This window comes from Dicentrarchus labrax, unplaced genomic scaffold (assembly GCF_905237075.1).
Source record: "Dicentrarchus labrax unplaced genomic scaffold, dlabrax2021, whole genome shotgun sequence".
In the NCBI taxonomy this organism is placed as follows: domain Eukaryota; kingdom Metazoa; phylum Chordata; class Actinopteri; family Moronidae; genus Dicentrarchus; species Dicentrarchus labrax.
In genome coordinates, this window is record NW_026136707.1 from 21738904 (window position 1) to 21761598 (window position 22695).

At 39.5% G+C, this 22695-nt stretch overlaps 1 long non-coding RNA gene across 1 annotated transcript; it reads right to left on the reverse strand.

The window, feature by feature from the left end:
- Nucleotides 1–1052: 1052 nt before the first annotated feature.
- LOC127367133 (uncharacterized) lies at nucleotides 1053–16790 on the reverse strand. Its single transcript, XR_007885441.1, has 3 exons — nucleotides 16611–16790; nucleotides 2055–2406; nucleotides 1053–1953 (listed from the first exon to the last, which is right to left on the reverse strand). It is a non-coding gene; the product is annotated as an uncharacterized LOC127367133 (long non-coding RNA).
- Between the last annotated feature and the right edge of the window lie 5905 nt (nucleotides 16791–22695).

A 22695-nucleotide genomic window follows, 5' to 3' on the forward strand; every position in this document is an offset into this window, starting at 1 on the left:
GCTAAGGACCAAATTCTCCTCTGCTTCAGCTCTACTTCGAGCTTCATGCTAAGATACTGTACCATACTAATACTAATACTAATGTGTTAGCAACATGCAAAATTTTGCTTAGCATTACTTTATCATTAGCATGTTAACATGCCAATTACATAGCCCTTTCTCTGGCACCACCCTTAGGCCAGATGTTTGATTTTTGTTTTCCATTTTCCCTGCAGAAGCATTGTCATATAGCAATAGCAAATGCACTAATCCACTACTTACTTCAGGTGAGGGCAGAAGCAGAACACAGATCAGACGTACAAGTGTATCTGTATGACCAACTCCTCACTATGGGGAATTATTTATGGAGTTCGGTGGAGCCTCAGGGTGGGTTTCCCCTAACAAAGACACCACGGAAGGTTAAGTTCAGAGTCTCTGGAGATGCTCGGCAGTTGAGCTGATGTTAAGATCAGTCGAATTAGTACAGCTTTGTTTGGGATCCTACATGGTGCTGAAAGAATGAAAATAATTGCAGATGAGAATTTGTGAATGTGATTTAAGTGTAACCAAGTACGGGGCTCTGCTCAATAGTTTCAGCTGGATGCTTTATATACATCTGTTGCTTTTGTTTTTCTTACATAATATTTATTTATATTGTCCCCACAAACTAACAAATAAATGAACAATATGAATATATCATCATACAGCAAATCATAAAAGCCTTTTATAAAGCTACTACAATATATCATCAGATAGGAGAAATTTAGATATTAGAAATAAAGATATTAATCAGTTGTCCCATGAAGAAATTAATAGTTTTTGCATGTTCAGTGTACTGTAGCATGATATTTAAAATGCAATGTGAGTATAATCCTTACAATGACTTATGAGCCCTACTGTTACTGCTGGCTCCAAAGCTGAACCTCATCATCACATAAGCAACAAATCCCTGCTGAAAGACAATCTTGATCTGACGGGGGAAAGGGCACACGCACACGCACACGCACACACACACACACACACACACACACACAAAAGCCGCAATCAAATAAAGCTCATTTGTACTCATTAAATCTCAAACATTTAGGTCTGTTTATTTTTTCCATGACATCACAGATACCAATTTCTCTGGTTTCCAGCATTTGGACAGAGCTGGGTGTGCTGAAAAATTTTGTCTGGACTGAATAAGATCATAAGTATTACATTACTTTGATTCTGTGTTTGGGAGGAGTTTAGCTTGGACTTCTCAGACAAGTAAAGATGCATCATTTATGTATTACCAATCAATATGACAAAGCCGGTTAATTTGCTTTTCTAAACACTCAGCATTGGTATCTGTCCACGCCAGTAATCAACTGGTGCTCAGGCAGTTTGCTTGCATGAGTGGGTCCTAAACTTCATTATATTGTTATTCCTTCTTTTAAAAGCCAAAAATATAAAATGTTTGATGAGCATCACCTGCTTCTCTACTGTGTCAAAAATCTGTCCATTATGTAGTTCACAAATTGCTGTCAGAATCTTGCTTTCTTAAATCTTGATGGCCATGCTAGCCAAGCAGTCAGGTTTCATTATCATTCCTAAAAGGAATTCGACTTATTGACAGTCAAAACAGGAAAAGCACAGGTGGAACTGATAACATTACTAATAGCTCCGTTTCAGCAATTGCTACAATGCAATGCATGTTATTTCAATTATGAGAGACTACTTGAAAGAAGGAGAGTAATTACAATCATTTATCTGCACACCGGGAAAAGTTGGAGAGACATGTTAGGAGCCTTTGGTGATTAGACCGCATTGTGGCATCGTCATTTTACAGGGGTGGTCGCACAAAAAAATCCTTCCAATGGAGCCTGGACACTGGTGGTGGAAGAACAGCCTGGCTGAAAATCTGGATGGATGTGAAGCATGACCGCTGATCAGGTGACAGGAAAGGCCTGTTGGAGAGCTGGTTCTGATGGTTGCATTGATTGGATACTGAAATGACAGTAGCAGAGAAAGGAACCATTTAAAAAGTTTGGCAGCAATGGAATATAATATGGAATATAATATTCATAGGTGTGTTTTCATAGCCTTACAACATGCTATTTGTATCCACAGAGGGAGCGGGTCCTCTTCCACGGAGGCCACCATGTTGAACCGCCATGTTTCTACGGTAACCCAGAACAGACGTTTGCGTTTTATTTGTGAGTTTTGTTGTCACGGTAGTTGCCCTTACACGCCTGGAAGGTGAGCTATATTCAGTTGGTTGCAATCTGCAACTTCACTGCTAGAAGCCATTAATCCTACACACTGGTGCCTTTCCATTTAGCTGCTTCAGTTTCAGGGTCCTGGTATTGTGCATGCTGGCCCACCAAACGTTTGATTCCAGAGGTGTGTCTCAAAAGAAGAAGTCCTTTAATCTTGCTTCCCAAATGAATAGCAGCAACTCTGAAAAATAAAGTAATATACATATATGAAAAATGTGGACTTTGATGATGTTTTTCAGTCTCTGCAGGTCTAACTTTTGGACTTCATACAATGTACAACCTCCACCAACCACCAATGACCTAATTCTTTAGTAACTCATGCCCCCTTTTTTTCACCTTCATTCACCATCATTTTGGTCTTAAGACGATACATTATCCCCTTTGCCTATTATGGTTTGTCTTAAGTGGTGCCATTATGTTTTCTAACAGTAATTAAGGTCCCTTCTAAATGTACTCACTGGTTAACTAAGTATCATGAATGAAACCCATTGATCTCTCTTTTTTGCAACTCCCACCCATCAGCTCTGTCTGACTTTCACTTTATTCATGTTTGTCTTTGTGTTTGTGTGTTTATTCACCAGGGTTACTTGCACCAAAGGCTGTTTCTCATCTCCACATACCCTGTTTGACACATGGCTAAATACAGCTGAGCCACTCTGCATTTTTAACCCAGCGCTTTGTCTATCCACTCTCTCGTCCGTCCTGTGCTTGCTTTCAGACGTCTTCAAAGTTATTCTTTGCAGGATTTACATGAAAACGCAAGTTATTCTTTTTTTTTTTAGAACTTTTTATTTAAACATTTTAATCATTTTACATAATATTTCCTGACAGATATATAAATGAAATAAACAAATGACAGGCAATATAGGTTACAATAAGAATAAACAAACAAAAAAAAAAAAGAAAGAGAAAAGATTAAATAAGTAAATATGAAGGAAAATAAAAATAAGTGCGTGAAAAAAAAAGATAAATGAAATAAAAACAGAATAGTTAATAGTTAATTAATAAAAGTTATTCTGATCAAAGGAGATTACACCGGGAGCTGGTGTAAAGCTCCAAACCCCTTTTGACATTCACTTCCTCTATGAAATGCACACATTCACATATTGTACATAAGCAGGGACCACACATGCTCAAAATGAATATGTATGTGCGGTGTGATTGATAGTTTCTGTTGGGACATCGGTACTTTCCAAACAATAATCCAGAGCTTCGTCACACAACCTGATATCCTAAAATACTTTATTCGTTAAAGCAGAGAAAGAAAAATGCTGCTTTCTTGCTGCTCAGTCTTTGCCACCAACTGAGAGGATAATGTGAAAATATTTTTTAACATACTGTATGATTTAGCTTTATGTTTTTTTTCCTTGACCTTCCCTGAGATTTGTGCCTTCCTTGCCGAAAACTCTCCCAAGTTTCCCTTAATTGATTCTCACCACATTCCAGCGAGAGGCATGCCAAGAAGCCGGTCTGATTAAGAGTACAGGTAGGATCCAAGAATTAATCCAGCACTGTAGGTTTGTGAGAATTTGTAGCTAAAATCTGGATCTGTGTACTCATCCTTCCAGCTGAAGAGCCAGTGGAGCGTACATTATTAGCTTTAGATAAACTTACTCAGAAAAACCTACAATTCATATCGCATCTTGGGAAGATGATCAGCCTGTGAGGTCACAAATGAAAGACAGCAGCAAAGGGAAATTTAAAACCACAGATGCCAAACCCCTGACTTATAAACTGTCTCACTCCAGCTCCAAATTGCAGTGTGATTCGTTTTTGTCAAATTAGCGTCATTGCACTCATGAACTGGCCATCCCTTGTGTCAAATCAATCTTGTGTGACCGCAGTATACATTATTATGGCCATGTTTTTAAAATTAAACCATTTTTTGAAACCCGGATCGTATGTTAGTGAATTAACACAGAATAACAGCAGCAGCATGAATACAATCTCAGCAGGTATCATGACTCACTCTGTATCACTCATTCCTATTACTCACCAGACGGCCTGTGAGACACAGAATCGCCTTATACTTTCTCGTCCCACAGGAAGCGTTTCACCCTGAGATCAATTGAAGAAAGATATGAAGACGGTATTTCATTTGCTGTTATTTTACTGGAGGTTGCGCCTTAGATTCACACCAGCCATTACTACCACACTGTTGTTGCCTGTGGGTTGCTCATCCCTGTTTCCCATTATGAGACCTTGAGCAGCACCATGCAGTGCCAGTACTTGCAAGCTACAGTACATGTCCTTATTTGACCTCAGCAGTATACTGGGCGATATGGCTTCAAGGGGCATGGCATTGATGTAATTACACATCCATTGGGTTTTCTTTATATACTCCTTTCATCCTTTATTCCCATTTTTACCACGTAAAATATTTACTCAGGTCAGTCATAATCACAGTGCAACTGGTGTGGACGCTGACCTACACACAGCTGACCACACCTCCGGAGTTCAGCATATTATTTTCCTCCAAAGATGTAGTAAAGATACGTGTGTGTCTTTGTTGGCTCATCAGGTTTTTAGGATGTTTGGATGAGTGGAAACTGCATAGCATATAACATGAGAGGTTTTGTTGTCATCTTCCCTCTATATAGAAATGCACCCTATCATTTAACCCCATTCCAAAGATCCCCAAGATTATATCATGTAAAACTGTATATAGCTCTCTTTCCTGTTTTGCATTTTACTACTGTATATGCAGCAACAACTATGTGATAGATCCTCTGTATATTATACTTGTGTTACGAGGCGTGCAGGTCCAAACGAAAAGGAAACCCTTGTTCCATCGTAATAACCTGCCTTAAACTGACCTGCCAACAGTAGCTCTTCCCACACACAGTGTTCAAAATGGACCTTGAACTGCCCGGCCCTCCGGGTATGATCAAGTATGCAGGCAGCAGCCCAAGACAACGCTATAGCTCAACCACAAGTGCGTACCTCCCAGTGTGCTCCTCGTTCCATCCATGTTGTCCTGTCTGAACCAGACTGACAGCTGCGCCTTCACTTTTTCTGTGATTTCAACCTCAGAATTCGACCATAAAATGGGTTCCCATGTGAAGGAAAACAACATCCACCCCATGCTGATGTAACCCCTAATTACAATTGATGTTTTTCCATGGACTCTGACCAAAATGTTGCACTGCAGACTTTATAAAATGGACAGGCAACGACAATTTGCATCGCCGCAAATGTGTTCCGAACTTCTAATGAGATTTCAAGACAAATGCAGTCCCAGGAGATGATATGGTTCTGATTGCTTAGAACTGTCTAGGGTACGGTCTATGTACCAGAACCTACACCCTTCTCATCAGCCTGTGTTGGGAGATCTTTTCCTCCATATGAATCCTTAAATCAAATCACAACAATAAAAAACCAAAGGGTCAAATTAAATGTTATACAAAAAAAAAAAAAAAAAGGCTAAGGCAGGCAGACCTCTTTTCTTATATGACTGCCACATTCTTAGACTGGATCTTTGCCAGATCCCAAAACCACCCAATGCCTTCAACCTACTGTGACCTATAGCCTAAAGCATTTGATTGGTTGAGCTTGTTTGGGGTGGTACATAGCCTGGAGGGACAAACTGTCTGAGGGACTTAACTGAAGGCAAAAATGTCTCTCAGCAGATAGTGAATACATTGGGACAAAGCTACCTACCCCAGCATTAAATCATTCCCCGCTCTTATCCCCTCACAGTTGCTTATTGCAGCAAATTACCCTAAAAGAAATCCCTCCTAGTATTTGGTTCTTACATGACTACATTCAGATGACTAATCTGTTATCTGTTCTCAGAGTTCAAGAAGATTTCATACTCTCCAGGGGGCAGAGTTTCATAGTGTATGATATGCCACTGTTCTTTGATTCATGCCCATACACAGACGTCATAAGGACTGATCTTTGGCTGACGGTGACGAGCCATGGGTTGCCTCTGATACAAGCCAGCACTTATTAATTCCTGTCTCTTGACCTTTGACTCTCCCGAGTGACGTCCTGTGTCGCCGGCAGTGCTCGGTTGTTGACTGATGGCGCCAACGTCATGAATTTGTGACGATGTGAGGATGTGATTCACAGGAGCGTGGACATTTAGCCTCTTGTGACATACAAAGTCGAGCGCTCCGTATTTAGAGATACTCAGACGCTGTCGTGCTGAAGGCAGCGTGGAGGATTATTTATTATTCATATAATGATTAAGATGAAATGAATCCAATTTTAAAATGTGTGCCTGGCAAAATGTATCCTGTAACCTTTTGGTAATTCATTAATTTCAGTTTAATGCTGAAGAGGAAAACAGATTGTTATCATACGTTTCATCAGGATTGCCTTATCTTTTGCTCTTTAATCTATTTCCTGTAATGAATTTTTTTTCTACATGTAATTTCTTCACTCTTAACCATTAATGTTAAAGCATATTTTGAAATTGTGCTTTAATGAAAACAGCACGTAGTTTTTTTACTGAGGAAACATACCATTTTCTTTTGCATTGTCCTGGCATGATCCATGGTTTTGCCCACATGGCTCTCATAGTCCAAGCTGCTTGAAACAGTCCTTTAATCCTTACGACTCTCTGTTGTTGTAACCATTTCACCCTGTTTCTCTGATACAATCCAATGTGCTGTCCTTCTGGCTCTAAGGTAAAACCTTTTTTTTTTGTACGGCCTGCTCTTTGATGTTTATAATCCATGTTATTCAAATAGTGATGCTCCCACAGTGAGATGATATTGAGTTATGTCTATTCAAACTCTTCAGTCTGATGTCAGGTCACACCTGGTTGAGCTATGCCAGATAAGACCTCAATATTACTCTCACCCGGCCCGTTTGTCAAATCAATCTGCTGTAAAAACATCTCAAGCCTGAACACAATACGTTTGATAGCGGTGATCACGAAACAAACACTATTCATACACCTAATGACCCAGTTTGTGTTATGGGAGTACTTAATCAGAAATTACAAACTCTCTATGCAGTGGAAGAAAGTGCACAAGCAGCTATAGTGGAGATGAAACATCCAGAGAGTGTGATACACATGTGACAAGGCCTGCATCCAAACAAAATAATGATGTGCTGGCCTGGGCAGAGGCGATGGAAAACAGCTTGTTCTGGTTAGTTGCTGACCGGTGTGTGTCCCTCCATTGAAGCCAAAGCCATGAAGAGTCAACAGCAGTCGCACCGCTCGCATTATGACATAAAATAGCTCATCAATCCACTCTGTCTCCAGTCTCCAAAGTGATAATCAAGCTCAGAGGAGCAGCAATAAAAGCAGCAGCAGTTGGAGCCTTTACAATAGAGCGCATGAACAGAGCTGAACAAGGCAGACAACGGTACAGTGTAAAAGAGACAACAGTTTTATTTTTTTTACCTACAGAGCTTTGTCGGCAGTGTTCACCGACAGCAGTCATACGAGGACATGACAGAGATAAGTGCAGCATCCTTTTGTGTATCTTGAATGTTTCACACACATTATTACAGTGAAAGCAGACCTGACCTTTCACCATATGCATCACATATTGTTTGACTCAAGACTCAAAACCACATTCAAATGCTGTTTTGATCTGAGATGCTGACCGACCCTGCACCACAGATGGTGATGGTTTCTAGACATAGCATTTCAAAACCATTAACCATATAGCATTTCTCCCAAAACATGTCTTTTTGTCCTTCCAAGTACTATGCATGAATAAAATTCTCTGGACCAGGATCTCACAATGTTATAGTTACAGTCAGAAAATCAGAACCTGCCCTTGTAATCATCGTACATATCAGACTGAAGTTGAATCATCCCAGAATGTTATCAAAGCAACTACAGGGAACTTTCATTTTGTGCTGGTAGCTCCTGTGGACTATAGTTTCATGCCTTGTGTCGTAAAGACCTTGATCTGGCTTGTGCATGCATTTGTTTTGTAAGTGACAACTTATTTTTGATTATATTTTTGTAATGTCCTTTTTAAACACAGCTGTTTGTAGGATGCATAGCAATGAGGTAATGTAATGTTTCTATTTGTGGCAATGTATTAATAATTCTAATATGAGGATGATGAAACTTTCAGTAGCATTGGTACACCTCGGTTGCATGTAACTGTAGGCTTACATGCATCCTAGTTTCTAACAGATTCGGTTACTCTGTAATAATAATTTTGGTGAGAACGCTAAACTAATGGGGCACATGGTAGCTCACGTGGAGTGAACATACTTTTATGGATATTTCATATTATATTCAATGCCTAATAATAACATTACAGAACAACTGATAAATTGTCCAATGAACCCAAATAGTGAACACAATAGTTACACAAAAATCTGTGTAAAAGCGTCCTGCTTCCTTTTAACTGGCTAACGTACATTTCACTACAAAGCTTTGCCGGAAAAAATGTCGACATAGGCTCTTCTGATCTGCATGCCATTCACCTGATTTCGCCTGGAAACCGACTTGGTCAGCACCAATCACCAATCTTCTCAACGATGGTTTGGTTTGTTAGAGGCATGGGTATTACACAGAGGCTGTTTCATAACCAGTTAAGAACTCCTTGTAGTAAGTTTAATGTTCAAGAGTCCTGCGGGTGCCAAGGGATAACTGTTGGACAGGAGGACTGGAAAACTCAAGTCTGGTGAGGAAACCCAGGGAGGTGAGAAATTTCTACCAAATATTAGCACCTGGCAGCCATTTGAAATGCTGAAACTGTTTTAGTATGGGTTAAAGATGGCCTCTTACACTCAACTTAAACTCAGATGTGTAGGGCTGTTATAAAGTGTAGATCAGCACAGGTGGAGGAAGTCCAATGTAGAAATATCTTTACTTATAGATCTCGTACAGTGCTGCATATTGTATTTAGATCTATCATTGAGGAAGAAGCTCTGTAGCAGATGTGGAAAATAAAATGCCTGAGATTGAAACAGGGTGTTGTGAGTGAGCAGGGATTGGACAGGATGGGATTGTATTGGGGCTAGCAAAGAGATTTACAGGTGATGAATGAAAGAAACAACAATTTAAACCAACCAAAGTGTCTCAATAAGGTGTTAGGCCACCATGAGCCAGCAGCACAGCTTTGGCTCTCCTCTGCATATAAGTCTCTGGAGCTTTACTGGAGAGATGAACACCATTTTAAAAAAGATATTCCTTGATTTGGTATTTAGATGATGGCGGTGGAGAGTCTAGGCTTGTGTTCAGACCAACTTCAACCCTGAGTGGAAAAAATGCAACCTCCTCTTCCATTCGAATGAAACCAGTCTGTCGACACACGAAGGGTGCCAGAACAGAGGGGTTTCAGCGGAAGAACGCGGTGTCATCCAGCAAGGAAGTTGAACCTGGCTTAAATTTTGCTGGACCGCAATGCAACGTCTTCTGGCAAAACGCTGCGTCAGCCAATCAAATACTTGCAAGCTCACATTCCTGGCGTATGACTGTTACGTGAACTCTGTATTTCTACTGTTTACCTGAAGATCGTTGTGATGAAAGATAAATGATTGCTCCTGTGGTAACTGTCCAGAGTTGTAAAATCCTGTCTCAGGCTATTATAAACCATGGTGCAGTGTATTGGCGACTGTCCAGTCTTCAACCTTGTGAATCTATAACTCAAACTGGACGTCCTGGATTTTTATTTCATTGTCTCAGCAGTACTTGAAACAACACGACCACCATCACGGCCCTTTGTTACACGTCTGTTAGGTTTGGACTAAACGTCTTCTAACACGTCGGCCCAAAATAGGTGCAGTGTTGCTACACCTCAACACTATCAGGGACCTTCCTGGAAGAGAACACTCGTATCATGATTGGAATTCAGCTTCATTATAGGTTAAAGCCAGTTAGATGCATTCCTTTTGCCATCTTGATCCAAAACCGAGGTCACAGAGCAGCATTTTATTATTATAAATTTATGTTTTCCCACTTATTAAATCAGGTTTTTCCTTATCAGGTATGTCAGTTCTGGTAGCTTCTGTATTTCTGCCGACCCTTACTTCATTAACTTCACCTTACTATTGGCTAATCAAACACCTCATCACTCTTACTTACTTTATGGGCTGAGAGCAAATAATTCTTGTTGCCTCGTGTTCTCTTGGCAAAAAAAAAATCTATTCTCTGAACAGAAATTAATGTATTTTAAATTAAATTAAATTAAGACCTTGAATGGGGCTTGAGCTTCTGGAATAACACCGTTTCATATATGATACATGAGTGATAATGCGCAGACGTAATTTGTTTTAGCATAATGGCCGCGCAAACTTGTCCACGGACTTGTTAACAACAACAAATTGAAGGACACACGGATGTCCACACAGAACCAACGTGTACACCCTCTGATTAGACTATCGGGGGATTTCCCATGATGCACTGAGCTCCTCTCTTCCCCTCCCCTCCCTCTCTTCCTGCACTCATTCATGTCCCATTAATGCATGTTACTAACTTCACTTCTTCCCCGGAGTTCTTGTGCTTTCTCATCTCACAGGTTCTCATGGATCCTGGTGGAGCCTCCTGCCATGGTCCTGCTTGACTGCCATTGCTAATATCACTGATATTACTCTTATTATTATTACTACAGTTACTATTATTACTATTGTCACTGCTCATTGTCCCCCATCGTTGTTGTCGTCGCCATCATCTTTTTCATGTTCATCATCATCAGTCACTACCATTAGTTGTTGCTACTGCTGTTGCTGTGCACCTCTGTCCGTCTCTCTTTCTCTCTCTCTCTCTCTCTCTCTCTCACCCCGACTGGTCGAGACAGACGACCACCCACCTACAGCCAAAGGGTCTGTCCTAGGTTTCTGCCTCTGGAATGGCAGTTTTTCCTTGCCGCTGTCGCCAATTGCTTGCTCATGGTGGTACTGTTGGGTCTCTGTAAATAATGTTTTAAAGAGTTCGGTCTAGACCTGCTCTATTTGAAAAGTGTCCTGAGATAACTTCTGTTATGAATTGGCGCTATACAAATAAAATTGAATTGAATTGAATTGATAATAAATTTATCCGCATCATGCAGACCCATGATATAAATTTGCACTAGCGAACACGTAAAGAATAATTGTTCAATCTTCCTCACAAATACACACACATTGTCATTTGATGTCATTTACCTATAATTTAGAAGCTGTATTCACTCTCTACACTAAAATACTTCTACTCCATGTCTGTACTTAGCTAAATGCCAGCTAACGGTAACACAAAAATGTTGACCAACATTTAGTGAAAGATTTAGATTGTTGACAGCATACATTAATCCCAGACTCTTTATAATAACGCGGAAGATAGCCGACAGAAAGTAGTGTTAACATTAGCTTACGTGGCTTGTCTCACTGGAAATATGGATTCTTTTACATAAATCTGTTCCTTTTTCCTGTCAAGAACTGGTAATGATAGTTAGCATGACTGGCATGATGCTAATGAAATACATCCAAATAGCTAAATCAACTTCTGAAGAAGCAACAGTTTTGGCAGCAGATGTGTTTAACAAATCATAAGCATACAGTGTGTGTGCATTAGTAATTAGTATCTATTTTTCTATATTTCACATAAAAAATAGTTTTAATTATAATCATTTCATAATAGTTTTTGTTTTCAAAGGTTTAATTTTTATTTGGCTCTCACAACAGATATTTTGATTTGATCATAGTGGGGAAAGCACAGGTGTTACTAATAACATTAACGATTGCTCTGTTCAAGTACTCCAGTCATGACAGTGAGCCAGCATTCACAATACCAGGCCCCTGAAACTGCAGCAGCAAATGGATCATAATTAACTTTTATTATTAACACCTGTGCTTTTCCTTTGGTGACGTGTCAAAAACGTCTTCCATGAAAAGCCCTATTGAAAAGCCAAGGGAAGCGACTGTGCACTGCTTTTTGGGGAAGTTAACCCAGTACACATGTGAAACCAACCAGTTGTCAGCCTCGCAGCCTTTTCTTTTATAAAATAGAACAATGCAGTTTGAAAACACGATAAAGCAGGTGCTTCTAATATTTTGCCCCCCAAATTTATGCAGATGTGGGTAGACTAAATATTAGAAACACTTCTTGGTATAATTCAACAGCACCACAAACATCCTCAAAAATGACTGTTGAGTTGAATCAACACTTATAAAACAAAAACTGAACTTTATAACCTACATGGAGGTAAGTTTTATTGCAAAGCTGTAGACCGCATTTATTTTAGCTAAGTAACCCTAATAAAGTTGTAAAAAGTAATTATTTAAATTAGCTAACTTCTACCACTAGTTATTCAGGTTTTAATTATCTTTGCATGTATCCTGTATTAGCAAATATATGAACACATTAACCACAACAGGTTTCTGATGGTTTCTACTCAAGGTTCTAATATCTATGTATATTACACCATTAAAAGCCTCTAAGAGGTGTGTGTGTGTGTGTGTGTGTGTGTGTTTGAAGCTTAAGGAGCTGCAGGAGGTAGCTGTGAGAGTCAGCTGTATGTGGATAATTACAGTTTTCTCAGCTCTCTGTCCACATGCCAAACGTTCCTCTATTGATTACTACTTCCTCCTCTCACCTGATTAATAAGCTTCCACCTTCACTCTGCTGTAACCATCTAGCTTGATAAATTAATTAATTAATACAGCAAAAAGTGACTGCCAAACTGACAGTACTGTGCTACCAACATTACTGCTACAGCTCAGTGGAGTGGCAAACAAATGCTGATTGGTTGAGCGGGTAGTAGCGTTTCGTGAGCAATTAAATTCAGACTCATCTCAAGCAATAACTACTGTCATCCTGTGTTGTATCTATTTTTAATTTCACAAAACACAAATGTGTAACAAGTGACGTCAGAAGCGTGTCAGCTTCTGTTTCAATTTTGTCTTTTCATTGTGTATACAGTATATTTTTAAAATATTTGGATTCATTGTTCTGGCAACTTAAAGGAGGCACAACCTGCTGTAAACAGACACATTTTTACATTATGATGGTAAAATGGCTAAAGTGTCAGCAAACAGTTGCTTGTTTAGACATAAGACACAAATTTAAGTCCAATATTTACTCTCCTTTATCTCTGTTTTGGTCTCCACCAAGGTAAAAAAAAAAAAAAATAGACATTCGAAAATATCTGAAACTCAGTAAAACTGTTATGTACTTAGAAAACTAAGTAAAATAAAATGTAAATATACAGGAAATGTGATTGGTTCCTGTGTTTATTGAGGCTTCGATGTACATGATTGACCGATTGTATTGTAATAACTATTCTGAACTTCTTAAATCTTGCCCCTGACAAATACCCCCACATATTATTTAAAAAAACAAAACTACTATAACCTAAACTACAACTGAGCATTTTTAAACAATGAAAGCTAAACGGAAACCAGCAAACCCACTCTGGAAACTCAAACTAAACTGAGTCAAGAACAAAAATTAAAATCGAAATGAATGTAAAAACTAATGAAAAATAAAAATAATAACTCTGGTCTCCACCAACTCTGGAGGGAAATATATCTTTAGCTGCTAAATGCTCCACTATGCTAGGCTTTAGCAAGTTTACTTTGTCTGTTGTTCGTAGATGGGATGTGGGGAGCTACAGAGTTGGCGTATCACTATGAGCGACCTCAGTATAAAGGCGCCTATTTTTTGTTATTTTTAGTACAAATGCATCAGTATGTTGCAGAAAATAAGAATAAGACATATGTGTTCATCCAAAGGTGTGTAATAGAATCTACATGTGTGTACTAAAGTAGGCTATATGCAGTATATTATGTGAACAGGGACGATTAGGTGCTCCCAGAGGTGAAAATAATAGGCCAGAAATCTGTCCTCATCTTATCATCAGTTACAATCACTACTCGGCTCTGTAACACAAAGACATGAGAAAGGACAATACACAAGGAAAGAAAAGGCTGAAAACAAAGCAAGCCAAATCCAAGAGCCAATGGGGCATATAGTGATCGTTCTCATATGACATGTTTACACACAATCTGTCGCGGCCGGTGCTGAGGCTTGGCTCACGACGCTGCGGTTGAGATAAAACATCAATGCTGTTTCCCATATCCTCGTACACAATGAAAGCCCAATCAAGAACATACCAGTAGAGCATGAAACCGCACATTTCTAGAACATCACAACAATGTGGTGGAGATTTTGCTAAAAGGAAATAATTATTGAGTTGCCCCTCAGTTTGGCCATGGATGAAGGAATATTTATGACGTAGTTGAGCTAACGCTGCTGGTTCTGATACTGTGATGTTTTGTTGACAGGATGTTGAAACACAAGTCATCACTCTTCCAAAGGGAATGTCATGTCAGATCTTTGACGGGAACTTAATTGAAACACTTAAAATTTGCACAAAACTTGTAAATGCCTGCAAAAAATGCCCGCATTGTTTTATATGATGTATTTATTTTCCCGTTTCACCAACACAATACTCTTGGTTTCAGTTTCAGTGGACTGATCTGCCCTGTTGAACTACAGGATCATCTCAGAGTCTGCACTCAACAGACACTTCATTAAACATCACCTCAGGGCATAAACTCATGGACTGTTGCCCAAGCTGACAGTGTAGCATTTGGGATTGAAATTGATTTGCTTCCCTGTCCCCAAAGGCAGCCCCACAGCAGGTGTGAGCTTAGTCTGACACTTGAGTTTTCTTATGGCATGTATAAAATAATATCCCAAAGTAATATGATTGGCTAATTTGACAGCTAATTTGACATTAGTGATGGCCAATAATAACAGAAAATGGCAAAAATGGTACAAAAATACCTGCATCTACCAGAGAAATAGTCAAAAATACATCTAACAATATTTGTTTTCATTATTTATACCAGTACCAGTTTTTTTTATTAATACTGTCAGTGTGTGTGTGTGTGTGTGTGTGTGTGTGTGTGTGTGTGTGTGTGTTAGCTAGTGTCCCCCTATTGTCGCTGTTGTCAAGTGCTTGTTCATGGTGGGAACTGTCGGGTCTCTGTAAATAATTCTATAAGGAGTACTGTCTAGACCTGCTCTATTTAAAAAATGCCCTGAGATAACTGACTTGGCACTACACAAATAAGATTTAATTGAATTACTACTTGAGTTTTGTCTCGATCGACTCCAAGGGGTAAAATGTTAAAGTAAACAGATTCTTTTTAAAGTTAAAGTTATTTTTTGGTCCTCATGTTGTTATGAAGACCAGGAATCGACAACAACAGCAGCTAGGAGCAGTGCTTTGAGCTAAATGCTAATATTCTATTAGTAATAATGCTGACATAGTAATAGTTAAGCAGGTATAATGTTTACCATGTTCACTATCTCAGTTTAGTAACCACATTTGTTAATTAACACTAAACACAGAGCACAGAGTAGGCTGATGGGAGCCATGTTTAATTTGTAGGTACTTTGACATATTTAAACATTGAACTGGTGATGGCAGTAGATGATAATTTATTATTACTGTTCATCCTTTGGGGATCATGAATATCTGTACCAAATGTCATGGCAATCAATCTAATATTTGTTGAGATATTTCAGTCTGGACCAAAGTGGCTGACCGATCAACTGACACTGTTATTCACAGAGCCATGCAGCAGGTGTGACAAAAATCAAATCAAGACACACACAAAACATAAAACATTAAATTCAACAATTAAAAACACCGCAATACAACAGCAACAAACACATGATTTGATGTTTGAATGGCTCAATTTAAATGCTCATTATTAACCTTGCACCATGAATAAGCTTTGACCCAAACTTTAAAAGTCCCTCTGGCCTTTGACAATGTTGTTCAACAGCATGGCACCATTCGGCTTCTGCTGTTCTACCCTGAGCTGCACACGCACCAGTTCCACTCTTGTGATTTCATCATTGCTTACATGAGTTTGAGAAGATGCATTTAATAATGTTAGTGGTAGTATGGTAGTGGTAATACAAATAGAACTAGTACTAGGGTGATAGTAGTAGTTGTTGTAATTGCAGTCATAGTTATACAATCCTTCTAGTCTGTAAAATCAATGTGGACAAATACAATCACATATTTGAATATGGCAACCATTTTCTTGTCAGGTCTGGTCTGTTTGGTAAATGCCACTGTTTCTTGGAAAACATCAAAATGACAGCAAAGAGCTCAGAGACTCAGCTTATTTGGGATACTCTGTAAAACAGTGTTTTGGTTTTTTCCACATATGATGGAAAAGCAAAGAGAGAAAGTGGGGAAAAAAGCACACAGAGGCCAGCAACAGCTGAAATTTAGCAGGATATTGTTGGACATGTATTTGATACTGAACTTTGCACTTTGATTAGCAACAAATTCCATCAGGTCATCAATCATCAACCCCCCTGATGAACCACTCGCCTGCTTACTGTAGAAAACACTTCTCAACACATGCAAACGTGCCAGCACACACACAGACACACACTCACAGATGTTTAGTCAACAACTTCCCATTTTTGGCAGTCTGATTTCCACTCTTCACACTGACCTGCCAGTCCTCGTTCCTTAGGGAACCTCCTCTTTAGCTTTGACACTTGTAATTATGTCAAAGATGCTTTCAGCCTGCTGCCCAAGATGCCTCTAAAACATTTACACTCAGCAAAGGTACATATTAGTGTCCCACACCTTGCAACATTCACACATACACACGTTCAAACCCTCACATAAACTTTACAGTAAACCTCCGTCTTGAGCCAGCCCCACTAAGCCCGCATCCTGTACTCCTCTCCCCACGGCAGGCAGGCTCAAACAGACCTGAAAACGTGCTGTAGGTGTTCCATGGAGCATTCCCCAGATTCTGCCTTTATGGGAATGTTTGATGTGCGGGTCCAGGAGGAGCAATCTGTTAACCCCACTCCTAAATACAGAGACCCAACTGTTTCTCTTAGGATGAAATGTTAGTTTATCAGCGAGCGTGTGTGTACATGAGTGTGTATGAGTCTACACGCACCTGCTGTTCTGTGTGTAAGTGTAAATTGAGAAAGACTTTTCCATACTTTATGTCCACAGAAAGAGGATGATATATTCACTTACCATGTTTAAGCGGCCGTAGGGTAAACATACTGCTGGCCTTGGCAGTGGACGTTTCCTGTACAGTAAATGTGGAGGCCCAAGATGGACTACTTGGCTCAGGGAAGGCCTCCCTCCTCCGTATTTAAAATCTCGGTTCACAGCTGCTCTTCAAAGGATGACATGCTGTGCTGGGTCTAAACTAAGTACAATATGCTTTCAGTTATAGCCACATTTTGGCCATTGAGCCCTGTTAATCAGTTCAAAACACTGCAGTGAAAGATTTCCCTTTCCAGTGATCCCCAACCAGGGGTACTTTCACCCAATTGGAACTTGTGCAGTTGCCAGGGGGAGTTGTTTAACTAATATTAAAAAAAATAATAATTTATGAAAAAATATTGACAAATAGCAATATAAGCACCCGAATTGGCTGATAGATATACGAATATCACAGTACAAAGAACAGTGCAAAAACACATGTCAAACACAGGTACAAACATAAAAGTAGGGGAAAGAAGCATTCCCTTTCAAACATGTACATGCAGTCGAGTGTGAAAATTGCAGTAAGGTGTGCAAAATGGATATAATTAGAAGTTAGTTAAAAGGACGTATTGCACTGTGTGAATGACTTCCTGAACCGTTCAGTTTATCACCTCCAGAGAGACAGTTGTAACACCACTGCAATTAATGAAAAGATAATGCTGTGTGGCAGAAAAAACTGAATTTTAACCATCAGTGAATTCAATTCTGTGATTTATGATTTAGGCCACTCTTAGTTGTTACTTACAGTTAAAATGTAACTTCTCTGTGGTGCAAGCACTTTTATTAAAAGGGAACTTGGCAACTCTAGCCATTTCTTCGCTGGTTTTCACTTTTGTCGTCGCATGATTTCTCAACGAGCTCCCCCTACAGCTCTGGGACGTATATTTCAAAACACTGTCGGTAAAAAACTCACTTGCGGCACCCTCCTCCCACTTTCTGCCGCTGCTGATGTGCATTTGTTGCCGGGCAACTTTTTCGTGTAGAGCAATGTCTACCGAGGAGGGTAATACATTCATCGTTGCTTGTTCTTATAGCCGGCGTGGCTAACCGGTATTGAGGGGGGCGTGTGCGTTTATTCTATTCTCGCTTCTCACGATACTTCCTATTTCCAACTTAACGGGACGGTAGTCCCAAAGTTGCAAGGTTGGTTTTCCGCCTGGGGACACTAGGGGGAGCGGGGAAAGTCACCATTAACACCGGAACAGGCCATTTAACCACCCAAATGATTTCTAAACGGGTTTATTAAGTTGAAATAGTTGCCAAATTCCCCTTTAATAATGCATAAATTACAACTTAATAATTTACTTTAAGTAGGAACTGGTGCAGGTCTTTATTTTCCAGATTATTTCTATAGATACACATCTCCTGCTGTACATAGCATGATTATGTTTTTTAAATCATAGAATAAACACTTGAAAGGGAGTTGTGATATGATCTGCTAACTATGTTTTTTTTTTAAAACACCAACTTTTGTGGCAGACCTTAACTCTTCTTCTTTAAAGAGAGCAGCTAGTATTGCTCAGTGAATGTGCTCTAATGTGGCTGTTGCTCTCTGGACTCCCTGTGTGCAGTGAGTGGGCTTTCAGTCGACCAATCAGCAGCCAGACCGAAGCGTGAATGAGCTGTGAATATGTGCACCATTGTTTGTCCAGGGGACTCCTTCTCCTTTGTTTTTATGATTTAACTAGACTGCTTGAGTGTCTTTCTTTTTCAAAATACACACAGTTTAAGACTGAGTTGGTCTGGATCCTCATTACATGACAATCATGACCAAAGCAACCTAAACAGTGACAACTCAATGGTATGAAAAAATATATATCTTATTCCACTTTTTGGTGTTACTTAAAATCTGAAAATAAAAACCACAGCTGGACTTGATCACGGCGTACAAAATGTAATTTCTGCCACTAGGGGGTAAAACAATATCAAAAGTAGAAGTTTGAAGATGTCCTGAAGTAGCGTGGGATCATGGGAGATGTTGTCTTAACCATCATTGCAGTCAGCTTCTCCCGATTAGGATTCCCTCAGTGTTCATCGCTCAGGCTGAAATATTGGCAGCGGTCTCCTCCTCTCCAAAGCAAACCAGTAAAAACACTGATAAAGCAGTTTCACCTTACAAATCTGTCTGAAGCTGACGTCCCAGAGTCAAGCTGCTGCTAACATTAGCTTAGCTTGTTTCACCGTCCTTTATCTTGTTAAAATGTATAGATAAAACCAACCTAAAAAGTGTATTGTACCAGTGAAATGCACCATTACTTGAGTAAAATGATAGATTTCTCTGAGTTTGAACATTGTGTGAAACATTTGTGATAATACAAGTACACAACTCAACGAAATATAGAACAGGTCTAGTTTTTATAGCATTTGAATGTGGAAATGTTACATATTATAGATTTAATATCTAATAGGGATGTAGGGGTAGAAAAGATTGGGAATCACTGTCCTTAACTATGAGTCAAACTTCAACTACAGTGTCAGCAGGGACATGACTATGTCTGTGTGTTTTTCTTTTTCTCAACCAAGGCATTGATAGAAAATTAGATGATGGTCAGCTGTGATCATAAATCATAAGAGCTCTTAAAAGAAACATCTGACTGCTCTCTCCTCTTCTTGCCTATGGGACATTGCATTGTGTTGTTTTGTTTTCTTTGGCAGGGCAGACAGTCAAAGCGGCTTTTCAGCAGCTGTCCTCACATCCCTGTGTGCCTAAATATTAATTTGTCTCACAGGATTTGGTTCCTTCCCGCACAGCCAGCACACAGCGGTGAGGCCAGTATATTAGAACCTCTCAAGGTTTCACAGATAGCTTGTGACATCCAAGATCCTGTTGATCATGAGCAAATGGCCATGAGAGAAAGACAGTCCGAACTTTCCCTACCTGGGACAGTGTTACATGATGTGCGGTACATCCTGTCATTTTCTCATGATGATAGGTACTTGCAGGGACCAAGACCGGAAACCAGTATGACTCCGGGTGCTCCTGTAAAGTTTCTGGATGCTGTTTTATAAGACTAAAATACAGAAGAAAAACTTCCATCTGTTACGGTATCACACATTTTGGTTTTTCAGCTCTGAAAACTCAAAGAAAGCTGCAAAATAATGAATGCACTATTGCCCCTCAAGTGTGTATAAACACAAATATTGGAATATGAAAAAGTGTTGCCTAAGTGAAAATTGTGTTCACATGGAAATTATTTGTAATGTCTAAGTCATTTAGCATGTGTTAGGGTACATTCTGGTTCTCCGTGCATGTACTTACAACAGTGGAACCAAACAGATGCCATGATAAGTATGTAATTATTTTCTTTCCTACATGAGACATTCAAAAGAGAGTCATCAGAAGCCAATGAGTATTACATACTGGTTTTAACGCTCCTTGTTCTCAGCATGAGCAGTAGAGAGATCATACCATATAGCCGGTTCCTTGCACTTCATGACCAACATCTGGGAAGTGTTTCTGCAGCTTCAGCATCTTGTTTTGCTTTGGGGTGCTGGAATGGTAGGAGAGCTGGGGTCTTGTTTATAACTGTTTTATTTGGTAAAGCCCAAAGGAAGAAATGTTTGTGTCTTGGTGGGTTGGACGCTGCCAGATCTCATCAATACTCCCAGCAAGGACATAAAAGTAACACCAATGAGCCATGCGGATCATGGTTTCACTCAACAAAGGCTTTCATTTCATAAGCATAGTGGATTGTGAAAGCATTAGATACACACTGAGCATGTCTGATACTGTAATACAGATAAATCCTGACTAAAGAAAGCTCTCCAGAATCTCTATAAGATGAGCATAAAGCCTGTGATTTACCGCCTGAATCTGTGGCACACACTCATCTGTGTTTTTAAATATAGTGAGGAAGCAGGGGTGAATCAGTGGGCATGGATGCCACACAGATGAATTCTGGGATTAAATAGCAGCAGCAGAGCTACTCATCTGGTTTCCATGTCTCTTGGAGAGCTTGTAAAGAAACATGGGCAAGTTTGTCAGTAAGCACAATGACTTTGAACTGTCTCCATCAATTACTGCTGTGGACTTGCTGTTCTTTGCCACTACAAATGCTATTTTTGACTATTACTACTTTGCATTTTTTCCACACCATATCAGGCAAATGGTAATAACCAACAAACAACAGACCTCGGGAAAAGGCATTCTCTCATTATTTCAGAGACATCACTAAATTATTGTGCCGCTCAGATCACTTACACAACATCTGACTGGAGTCTGAAAATGATTAAGATGCTCAGCAAGCCTGCAATCTTAAATCTTGTGTTTATTTATCCAGTAAATATCACTAAGTAGTTTGGTCTCAATCCAACAGTCTCAACACTTTAAAGTAAATAAAAATGTTCATACATTAAATGTAAATGTAGCTATGTAAATAGCTGTTTGTTATCTGACCTGGTGAGCAGATGATGGCGAGGGAGGGAAAGCCAGATGATAGGAAACAATTACAGCTTTCACCAGTATTCATTATTACTTTAACTTTATAAAGACTGTTTCCAGTCAGCGCTGAGTTTCTTTTCTTTAACTAGAGTCTTACTGGAGATGATGTGTTTGCTCACAATGAAACAAATAACTTAGGGCCACAGCTCGCTGCTCACGCTGAAAAAGTTCCTGTGATGGCAGCATTGTGGCTGTGACTCTATGGATATGAATCTGTAAATATATAGATTGTACTTAAATAAACATGTGAACATTTATAATAGCCACTGGCCTGTAAATGGTAGGATTTCAATATTTTTATGGGGTGAATTTAGGGCACAAAATATACTAATTTCTAAAGATTCACCATTGCATGTTTGTAAAATGCCCAAAAATGTTTCACACAAGATTTATATACATTCATATAATTTCATACCTTAATGCACATTGTTGTTTCTCCTGAGAACAAGGTAGGTACAGATAAACATTTGTGATTTCCAGTTTTCAGATTTTCAGAAGTTCAAGTTTTCAAGTTTCATGCTGTCAATGCAAAGCTATAAAAACCCAGATATTTTGCCCAAATTATGTATTGTTTCATGGGAAGATATGAAATTTGAAATGGTTTGCAGAGCCAGAACTGTCTGACCCAGCTGGGTCAGGTCACATGAGCTGGTTACACATTGTAGAAATGGACAGCAGATAAGCGTATCATGCTTTAAAAGAGGTTCTATGGATGTTATTATGCTTTATTTTCACCATGAAACTGGGTCAGTCCATTGTAACTGCTGTGAATCCAATCTGACACCGCCTCAGCTCTCCACCATAAACATTTTAAAGCCACCTTTCAAGTCCACACGGGGCTTAGTTTTCCATATCTTAAAGTTAGAATGCTCAGGATTTCAGCGCTGTTTGATTTGGCAACACCTGAGTTTACTGGCAGTAATGGCAAGTGCTTGACTCTCTCTGTCACATGACCCTCGGCGGGTACATCTTGGGATTCCATCCAGCACTGAGCTTCTGTCTCCTGTATTACGTCCGGGATGTGCATGCATCATTTCCTGCCAGTCTCTTGTGAATGGGTAAGCAATATGAATCCCACACG